General features: G+C 42.6%; 1 protein-coding gene across 2 annotated transcripts in view; it reads left to right on the top strand.

Annotated features, from left to right (window-relative positions):
- The first annotated feature begins 7,792 nt into the window (after nt 1-7,792).
- ENTPD5_1 (Ectonucleoside triphosphate diphosphohydrolase 5) overlaps nt 7,793-10,644 on the top strand; it is a 33,217-nt gene continuing 30,365 nt past the window's right edge. The window contains exons 1-2 of one of the 2 annotated variants that reach the window (XM_051212574.1): nt 7,793-8,233; nt 8,266-10,500. The gene's annotated coding sequence lies outside the window, so the exon portion shown is untranslated. The remainder of the gene's footprint in view (nt 8,234-8,265; nt 10,501-10,644) is intronic. The other variant, XM_051212575.1, reaches the window with a different exon arrangement.

Raw genomic sequence — 10,644 nt, 5'->3', positions numbered from 1 at the left:
GATAGCGTTCCGTTGACCCTCACTCTCTGTCTGCGGTCACATAAGAAATTTCCTATCCACTCATGTACAGTACCTATTATTCCGAAGCTCGTGAGCTTCTGCATAAGACCTACGTGTGAAACCTTGTCGAATGATTTGCTAAAATCTATGAATATCACATCGACAGACAGAACGTTATCTAGGACTGCTGTCCAATCCTCCCTCGCAATAAGCAAGTTAGTCAAGCATGAACGCTTGTTACGAAAACCGTGTTGCTCAGGAGCTAACAGGTTGTGTAAATCTATGTAGCTTAGCAACCTAACCTGAATTATATTTTCAAGTAACTTAACGACTATCCTAGTTAGACTGACAGGCCGACAGTTAGATACTATCTGTCGCTGACCGTCTCTAAATATAGGACTGACTATAGCGTCCTTCCAATCTCTAGGGAGTTGAGCGAGTGAAGGGGACATGTTGAAGAGTGGCGCAAGCGGTTTTGGAATAATGTCCGCAAGAGATGACAGCAACCGTGGATGTAACCCGTCAGGGCCCGGTATCTTACCAGGTTTGAGGTTAGTTATCAACGGAAGGACAGTTTCCTCAGTCACCTGTACAGATTCAATGGTTGGTATCTCGGTGTGAGTGGGACAAGTATTTGTTACAATGAACGTAGAGAAGACTTCGCTTAAATAGTTTGAAAATGTTTCAGCTTTTGCTTGGTTTGATTCGGCTAGTAATTCTGAATTTTCGTGTAACAGTAACGGGGGAATACCATCACTACGTTTCGTCCGCCGTTTAACATACGAAAACAATCGTTTCGGACAAGTACGGCTATCATATATTAACTGTCGTTCGTAAGTGGTACGGGATTTGGCTATGGTTTTCTTACAGATATTACGGAATTTTTGGTACTCACGCTTAAATGGTTCGTGACCTGTCAACAAGAATAAGTCCCAGAAATGTTTCCTACGCTTTAACAGCTTACGGGTTTCCTTATTAATCCATAGAGGGCAATGTGATAGCTTACGTGCTGACCATGGGATAGACGGCGACGTTACGGACTCGAATGTAGCCTTAAACTTATTCCATTCATCTTCGATCAATCCATCCGCGTCGACCGACCAATCAGTCGAGGTAGCACAGTTTCTGATCGCCGGAATATTGGCTCGCCAGATATTGGGACGGGGTGGAGCAGATACGAATTGTATACCATGTGTCCTAAACTTAAAGTGAATTACAACGTGATCACTGTTCACTAGTGGAGGAAGGTGCTGGATATCAAAGACATCCTCACAGTGGTGGGTGAGGGCGAGGTCCAGCAGTGACGGAACATGTTGCAAATCAATACGTGTCGGTTTTGTAATGCATTGTACAAGTGCACACTGAATAACAGTAGATAAAAGGTCGCTATCGAAACCACTACCTGGAGCTGTAAGCTCTATCCAGTTGATATGCGGTGCGTTGAAGTCCCCAATGATGAGACAACATTCTGCCATACTCCAAGAACAGATGTGTCTTGGGATAAAGTCGTCAACAAGGCAACACGGACTGCGGTATATTCCCCCTATATTCACTGGTTTGATAGAATCATTTATGGTTACAAGTAATTTCACCGGTGGTTGTTTTACTGTACTTGTTTTTTTAACTGTACTAAAGACATTCTTCCGTTGATTGTGATTTTGCTTGCTCATTGATTGCGCTTGTACTCCTTTGGCGCGATTTCGGTATTCTTTCGATACCACGAGATCGCCAACTAATGTATCTCGCCACAACTTCAAATCGCTTTCTGTTATCTGGTACACAACCTTCTTGTAGTGGTAATCATAGTCGACCGCGACTCGACGCCACACTACAAGCCTATTAATTATTCAATGTTCGGATGGATTTTCTGATAATGCAGTCCTCGATGTTTCCCAGTATACGGAAGGTACATTAAGACAGGAAGAATAGTCCTAACGTGATTTGCATTTCTTAAACTTTCGCTGTGTTATTATGCAACAAAAGTACCATTTCTGAGCTATACGTTCGGTAGATTACTTTTATTCCGGGTTTCACACAATTGAAGAGTTAACTGTGGTTTTGCCTCAGCTTACTATTCGGCTTTTTTTCAGTTATTCACGTTAAGGCTAGTTCGGTTTATCTCATCCGTTTTTATCCATTTTCGCCCGTTTTTAGTGTATTTTTAAAAGCGGTTTTAGGCTTTTACGAGCGTCTATAATACGGTTTACGTCAATATAGTCATGAAAAATTCATGCAGACGACCTGGATGCAGTTTCGCTGTTACATCTGGCATGCAGTGTGACAGCTGCAAAGCTTGGTTCCATGAAGTGTGCACAGATCTCACAGCAACTGCTTACAACAGACTCAGCGAGTCGGATCATAATTGAGAATGTGTTACGTTCAGTACGGATACTGTAGTCTTGCTGAGTAACATCATTGTACTATTGACAGGTCTGCGGAGTAAGTTGTCAGCAAACTTGGAAAACGACAGTCATAAGAAGGGTAGACAAACAAGGACGAGCAACGAAAACAAGAATATGGATCTTGACAGCGCTACTATCGATGGAGCATGCATTAGCACTAGTGATGACATGCTGAAACTCAACACCATCATTACGTCCACGGTAATAGACTCCCTTAGCAAACTCGGGTCTTCCAGCTCAGGGTCCTTGAATGCAACAGTGGTTACCGAAAACTCTGTAGGTGATTGGACCCACGTTAATAGAGCTAAAAAGGACCAGGTGTCACCGTCTAAGCTGAACATCCCGAGTGTTGTACGGAAGTCAACTGGTGATCTGGTCGAACAGTCTACCCCCAAGAATGTCCGTCCAGTCATCAAAGAGCCTAGAAATCAAAAACATGCTTCGACCTCCAAACAACAAGGTGCTGAACTTGAACTCACCGGAAAACCTGGAAAAATAATAACGGTTCGTGATGACTCTCATAATCATGAACCTCAAAGACAATCCTGACCATCCTCTCAGTTTGTAGGACAAAAATGACAGGATGCTCTGGGGAGAATTGAACAAGAAACTTGAACTTCCAAGAATAGAGCCTTTGACGGTCACACGGCTGACTCTGGGAAAGGAATCTAAGCATCACAATCACCCGAGGCTACTTCGCGTAACACTTAAGAATGCGACTGACGTAGAGAATGTCCTGCTAGCTAGTCATTTACTGAAATCCGATGGGAATGTAAGAATACTACCTGTTATACCGTATTCTGAGCGCAATCTCATCCGGAACATCCCCAAAGAATCTCGCGAGTTTTTCCGCGGAAAAAATATAGTCGTGCAAGGTGTACCGGAAAACATGGACCCTAGTCAAGCAAACTCTGATATTAGGGAATGGAAATTCATTAAACAGTCCTTGAGGCTCAAAAACATACTAGCTCAACATGTGACGAGACTAGCGAAGAAAGACGTAATTCTAGACCACGGCTAGTGAGGATAACTTTCCCACTCTCCCATATGGCGGCTGCAACTCTGTAAGCACTTCGTGGCAACAGACGTCGGTTGCCAACTGTGATCCATGTGCACCCGGATAGGCCACATGACGCCAGGATCAAGCACAAAGGCAGGTTGGAGCTGACCATTCCATTTGCGGACTGTCTTGATCACAAAAAAACCTGTAAAGAACGGGGCCTACCAGCTCGGCAAACCTCATGTGGGTAGGCTACCTGTCCATTCACGTAAGGCTCACACAAACAAACAGGAGGAAGCTCACGCGTTTCCAATTCAAAGCGTAAACTGCTTATACATGAACGCCATGAGTCTACCAAACAAAATGCATGAGTTACGTGAACTTAGCAACTCTAACAAGGCCAATCTGATAGGAATATCTGAAACTTGGGTATCATCTCAGTTCTCGGACCACGAGTTAGCAATACCTGGAATGTCTTTTTTCCGCCACGACAGAAAATCAGGGGTTGGGGGTGGAGTAGTCGTATACATACGATCTTGCTTGGAGGTGCACCAAGTTCATAACCTCGAGTTTAACAATCTTGAGGAATCTGTGTTGTGCTCCGTAAGATTGTCTAGTACTTCGAGGTGCCTAGTCGGAGTCATATGTAGGAAGCCCACTGCCGACATCGAGTATGACAGTCATATGCTGGAAGGACTATCCCGCTCTACGCGTCTCGGTGTCACGCGTATCCTGATTCTAGGGGACTTCAATCTCCCTAGAGTCGACTTCGCGGAACATACGTATATTGGAGGTGAAAACTCAACTGAAGCTCGGTTCTTCAATCTCATTGAGAACTTGGGATTATACGAAAATGTGAAGTCGGCAACTCGTTGGAAAAATAGTCAGATACCGTCGCGCTTAGACTGGGTATTTACAAACGAATTTCTAGTTGACAACCTCTCAATCCTGGCTCCTCTGGGAAAAGCGATCACGCGATCAAGTCTTCAGTTTTGTCAGCAGAACTGAGCTAAGATATCCCACCAACAACTTGCTCTGGAATTTCAAGTGATTGAAGGTATCAGCTCTACAGGACTATCTACAACAAGTAGGTTGAGATGTTCACCTCCAGCTCGATGTGGACGGTCATTGGGACTTCTTACTGCACACGCTCTTACGTACTACAAACCATTCAGTTCCTCAAACGGTTCCCAAAAGCTACAAACAACCTACAATCATCAAGAAACGCGCTCTTCGCCTGCTAAGCCACAAAAGGCACTGTTGGGTAGAATACAAACGAACTGACAACGGTGGAGCGTACAGGCAATATAAACATATAAGGAACATATGCACGAAGGCTATAAGAGAAGATAGGCTCCAGTACCAGATGAAGCTGATGGAAAAATTTACCTCTAATTCTAAAAGATTATTCCGTTATGCAGCCTCTCTTCGTCAAGCCAAAACTGGATTTTCGCAACTGCTAGGTCCTAATGGCCCGACCAATAACGACGGCGATGCCGCTAACCTTCTGGCTGAACAATACTCTCGGACGTTTCAACCGACCGACATCAACTTTACTGATGACAGCTTCGTCTGCAACTCCAAAGGACTTTCCAAAGTGACCCATTTGCATTCTGGTGACAGCCTCAGTGAGACTCTTAACACTCGCAATGAGTCCTTCTATGACGGGGTCTTTTGCTGATTCTACTTTTTGTGTGTGATTTATTGTGCCTGATCCAGTTGGAGGACCTCTTTCCATTATTCTATCGGCTATACGCGCTAAATGAGATAATGAGGTTTCAGGATCTTGTGCATCCAAACAGTGTTGGACGTAGCATGGGAGAGCTTGTATCCATCCTTGTTTTAGGACTGCTTCACCCACTGTGTTATCACCCACTAAGACTTGGGGGTGACGTAAAAACTGTGACGGCGACCGATCACCTAGTGTTTCACCTTGAAAAAGTCTTTGAATTCTTTGACTATCTGATGATGATAAACGGTTCATTATCTCTCGTCTTAAGATGGTTGTGGTGATGGTGGATCTAAAATCAAGTCACGGACTTCTTTGGCGACTGAAGGAGGAAGGATAGAACACAAATCTCTATAGCGAATCCCTTCAGATTTGATATTGTGTCTCGTGAAATAATGCTCTAGTTGAGCAAACCACAACTCAGGATCACTACGATCAAATTCTGGAAGTCGAGATTTCGTAGTCATAACAGTGTCTATCTCCACTGGTGACAAATCCTCCAGATTATGGGTTCCTATTGAGTCTGACATGAGGTATGTGACAAATATAGCAATAAAGTTAGCACGAAAAATGGTTACTATAACACGAATAACTTAAGATAATACGGAATAAACTAGTTATATACTCAACTTAGTTTGCGGATAATCAGGTCTACTTTTACGATTAAGTAAAAAAAATGTTAATAACAGAAATGAGGTTAAATTTGTGTTCAAAAAGGGCTCACCACTTTCGTGCTTTAAGGTAACCCTCGTGCTATTGATAGAAGAAGCCAGAGAAGTAGTGAATAGGTCTTTATTTCGATCTTAGCGCAGTCACAGTGGAGCGTTGGATTATCTGTTCAGACAAACAAAGGCTCTCAACATTCAATATAAGATATTAGGGAATATAACGCTTATACAAAATAAGGAAGTGAGTGAATACTTGAACAATACTGTTTTGGCATATGCTTGGTAGTTTGGGGTCAACTCTTAACCAACCAACCTAAGGTGTTACAAACCTTAGCTCTGACTTGGTGTTCCGGAGACTGCAGCACTTAAGAAAAGACACTTCTCTTGGCCCGGATATGGTCCATTCTGCCATACTGAGGGAAGCAGCCTCAATCCTGGCAACACCGCTTAGCGAGATGTTCTCACATTCGCTAAGTCGAGGCAAACTACCGGAAATTTGGAAGCTGGCTCACATCACACCAATTTTCAAAGGAGGTCGACGAGGAGAAACTTCAAGTTACCGACCACTGGCTCTTCTCTCAATACCCTCAAAAATTACGGAGTCCCTGATGTGCGATGGTATGCATAACTATTTACTGTCCTCAAATTTCTTCTCACCCCAACAGCATGGTTTCAGGAAGGGTTACTCTTGTATAACCAACCTGCTTACTGCGGTGGATAGATGGACAAGCATCTTTGATCACAAAGGGAAGGTTGACATCATCTACCTAGATTTCTCAAAAGCTTTTGATAAGGTTAACCATACATGTCTTATCAATAAGCTCAAACGATTGGGTATCAGACCACCTCTAATCGATTGGCTGACTTCATATCTGGAAAATCGATATTTTAAGGTCAGGGTTAACTTCACTTCATCTCAGGCTATGAAATGTCCTGGTGGGGTCCCTCAGGGCTCAGTACTAGGACCTCTTCTCTTCTTGATCTACATAAATAATTATCCACAACAGGTAACGTCAGACTTATTACTTTTTGCCGACGGCGTGAAACTTTGGAGAGAGATACGCAACCAGGACGACATACAGGCACTTCAGGAGGATCTGACTTGACTTCAAAGTTGGGCAGACAATAACGGACTTACTTCTAACACTTCAAAGTGTAAAGTAGTCCATCTGCGACATGTCGCAGACTACAGTTACAACTTAGGTAACTCCTCTCTAGTAGTATCCCAAGTCGAAAATGATTTAGGAGTCCTAATGTCCTACGATTTAAAGTCTTATGCTAACTGTGACAAAAATGCCTTTCGTGCAAACCTTGCACTGGTAACATCGAAGCGCATTTTTGGCCAGTCTGACGGAAGAATTTTTCACATAATCTTCACTAGTTTTATCCGTCCCCATTTAGAGTACGGAAACATAGTATTTCCTCCCTCACTCCAAAAGAATGAGGACACTCTGGAGCGTATCCAACGGCGAGCCACGAAATCAGTTCGAGGACTCAAATTTAAACCTTATGAAGAGCACCTCCAATCACTTAACCTTTACCCATTAGAGCATAGACGTCTTCGAGGTGACCTTCTAATGGCTTACAGTACCCTGAACACTTCTGGACATCCCCTTAAACACCTAATTAAGCTTAGTTCCAACATGAACCTAGTGGGTGACACCCAGAAATCGGAGATACAACATAGCAGAACGGACTGTAGACAAAACTACTACTCCTTAAGAGTTGTGAAATGCTGGAATTCGCTGCCGTTCGAGCTAGCCCAAGCGACTTCCCAGTAGTCCTTTTAGGGGCAACTTGATCTATCATTAAGGACTAAGGATATTATCATACTATGATTTACCAATTTCTTTTTCCTCTTTCATTGTTAACATACCTAGGTTCCTGCCTGGAGGTTTTGGTGATCCACTGATACTAGACACGGAAGCTCGTTAAGCGAAAGCTTCTACTATTCCGTCCACAACCATTTGAACTGGAATTCTCTACAGGAACACGTAATATCAGCACCTTCTGTTGATATATTCAAAACGAGATTGAGCCTCAACATTATTACGAACTTCAAGGATTAATATAGGTCGATAGACCTCCTGTTCTTATTTCTGAAGACTGAAAATTTGTTTATTGATAACGGATGTAGAAACACTGAACGGCCTTTTCGTGCGGAATTTTGGGATGTTAGGATGAACGTTGGTGCAGATTTCCCTTCCGCTGAGTCTGTGGATTTCTCTTGTAAGTTTAAGCTTAATTTTAATGCCTCAAGATATCGTATTCCGGATATTTTTATGGGCCGCAACTTCCAACATATTCATCCACGTAGTTGCTTCTCTTGTAGCATTTTACAATTTGAAGGCACATAAATCCTCTAGGATATGTGCTCCTATCTTCATACTTGTCATGGGGGTTTTAAACACGATATCATTCATGTTAATTACAAGTAAATTTCATAAATGCTGACTTTCACAACAGGTATTGTGGTTGCGGGTGTGTATAAGGCTACGGGGATCACATTCAACGAGATACATGCTGTGGCGTCCGGAGTTGCTCAGACACTTTTATTGTTTCTTTTCTCTGCTACGCGCATTCCATCCACGCTATAGTTGCGAATACTGAAGTTTTGAACTCGTGTTTCGTTTTATACGGACGAATCCGCTAACCACTCTTACTATTATATTCTGGTCTAAATAAATTCTTTTCTACATTTTTTGGATTTTCGTAATTGTATAACGCTTAGAGTTTGACGCTAGTGTAGTGCGGCATTATAGGCGTTATAATTATAATATGCAGCTGAAATTAGTAATCCTATATCATAAACTGCTACCCACCCACTTAAGCCTATTTCCCTTGATCACCTAGTTGAAGTCCGCGTGATCTTCGTAACCAATGCTTAAAACTTCGAATGACGTTGCTCTAGATCGTTTTCAACAGAAAAAATGTATCTGTCCATTGTTTTCTGCAAGATTTTAGGCATCTGAATTCCCCACACATTTTCATGCGTTTTTTCCACTAATTTGTATTTTCATGCATCGTATCTTCGATGTGTAATTTTTTCAAACAGCATTCATACTGTTACTGACTCTGCCACTCTGGAATTCGCCCTAACACTGCTAATAGAGTATGGTAACTCGAGTCGATGTACACAAGTACCAGGTTCCACGTTTCAACCGACCGACCAGTGATTTCTAATTAACTCTTCTCAGTTCTTTATTTCAGTTGTTGCTAACTGCTACTCATCATTTTGACGTCTATATCCGATCCCCAGGACCTTGTTTTCTTTTGTCTGTCATATCGTTTTCTCTTGAAGACTCAGTCAGTACTTGCTCTGTAATGCAGTCTAATGGTCTAGGTAGAGTGTGTACTATCCACCTTCAGCGCCTCTTAATTTTCTCATCTGGAAACTAGTTTGTTCTCTGCTGCAGTAGATTATTGCTGATGGTGTCCGATCCATGAACCTGGAGTATCTTGCATGGAGAGCTGTTCACAAACACCTGTTTTTCTGGTGAGAGTTGTCCAAAACCCGAGAAAGATAGACTCGCGAGGAGCAGGCGGGCTTTCGTTCTGGTCGAGGATGTATTGATCACATCTTCACTCTCCGCTAAATGTTTGAACACCGTCATACTTATCACAAGCCAACAGTCATAATGTTTCTCGACATTAGGACTTCCTTCGACTCGTTGGACAGGACTGTTCTCTGGGATTGTCTATTGGGCACCCGGGCAGTATCACAGCCCTCACACACATCGAATGGGATTTGTGTGGCGCATATGTATTTGGTGCCTCCTTGTACCAATGTCTGTGTGTTAAAATAAATAAATCAATTGAAGAAGAGTGTACCTGAGAAGTTTATTAACATCCTAAAAGCCCTATATACAAACACCTCAGGTAGGGTGAGGGCATACAACCATCTCTTTCCATTGTTTCATTTAGCAAGTGGGGTTAGACAGGGTTGCCCAACCTCACCATTCCTCTCCAACTTTGCTATCGATGATGTTCTGAAAACAGCTCTGATGGATGTAAGTAATTGAGAGCCAGGGTGGTTTATGCTAATCTGGTCCATCTTCGTAACCTTCGTGATGTTACTTTGGTTGTAAAAGGTTGGATCTACAACGCGTTTGCGGGATAAGTCTTGCTCTGTGCTTGCGGAACCTGGCCTCTCCGAGTTGAGGATATCATTCACAACTCCCTGGTTGGGGCCCTAGAAATGGTGCAACACAGTGGCTAGAGACGTTATCAGACATGGCTCAGAATAGGAGCCAGTGGCGATCCTACTGTAACTTTGTTTTACTTTATAAAAAAGTGAACGTAACTTCTTTAACAGGAAGGATTATCTTTGGCTGTACTTTTGCTAGTTGAACTGCCCCTTTCATTATTATTATTTCACCCTCATACACTTATGTTCGTTTTTGTTCTACTTTGTATTCTCTATCTCTTCATGTTCTCTTTGTTGTTGTGTGGTGCTTATTTATTTGGTGACCCCTTGTACCAATATTTATGTGTTCAAATAAATGAGTCCTCCAAGTCTCAGCTTCCCAAAAATGAATTTTTACGTCGGTATTCAAAATTGTGACTTTGATATTGGTTGACAGATAATTGTTTTAAGTTCCATATGTTCGTCAAATGTGGGAACGCTGCCGTTGCTTTAAAAATCCTTACCTTTGCGTCTGCATCAGATCCTCCTCGTTCGTCGACGATGATGCTGTCTAGGTAAGTGAGATTCCATTTCTTCCATAGTTTCCCAATCGAATGTGATTGTTTGGTATTCTCTGTGTTGTATTTGAGGATGTTGCTTTTCCCTTGTGTATGTTGAGTCCTACTGATGCAGCGACTGCTGTTACACTGGTTGTCTCC

The sequence above is a fragment of the Schistosoma haematobium genome, chromosome ZW, assembly GCF_000699445.3.
Source record: "Schistosoma haematobium chromosome ZW, whole genome shotgun sequence".
Taxonomy (NCBI): domain Eukaryota; kingdom Metazoa; phylum Platyhelminthes; class Trematoda; order Strigeidida; family Schistosomatidae; genus Schistosoma; species Schistosoma haematobium.
Note: the sequence above shows the minus strand (reverse complement) of the source record. Positions and strands in the feature narration are given on the sequence as shown.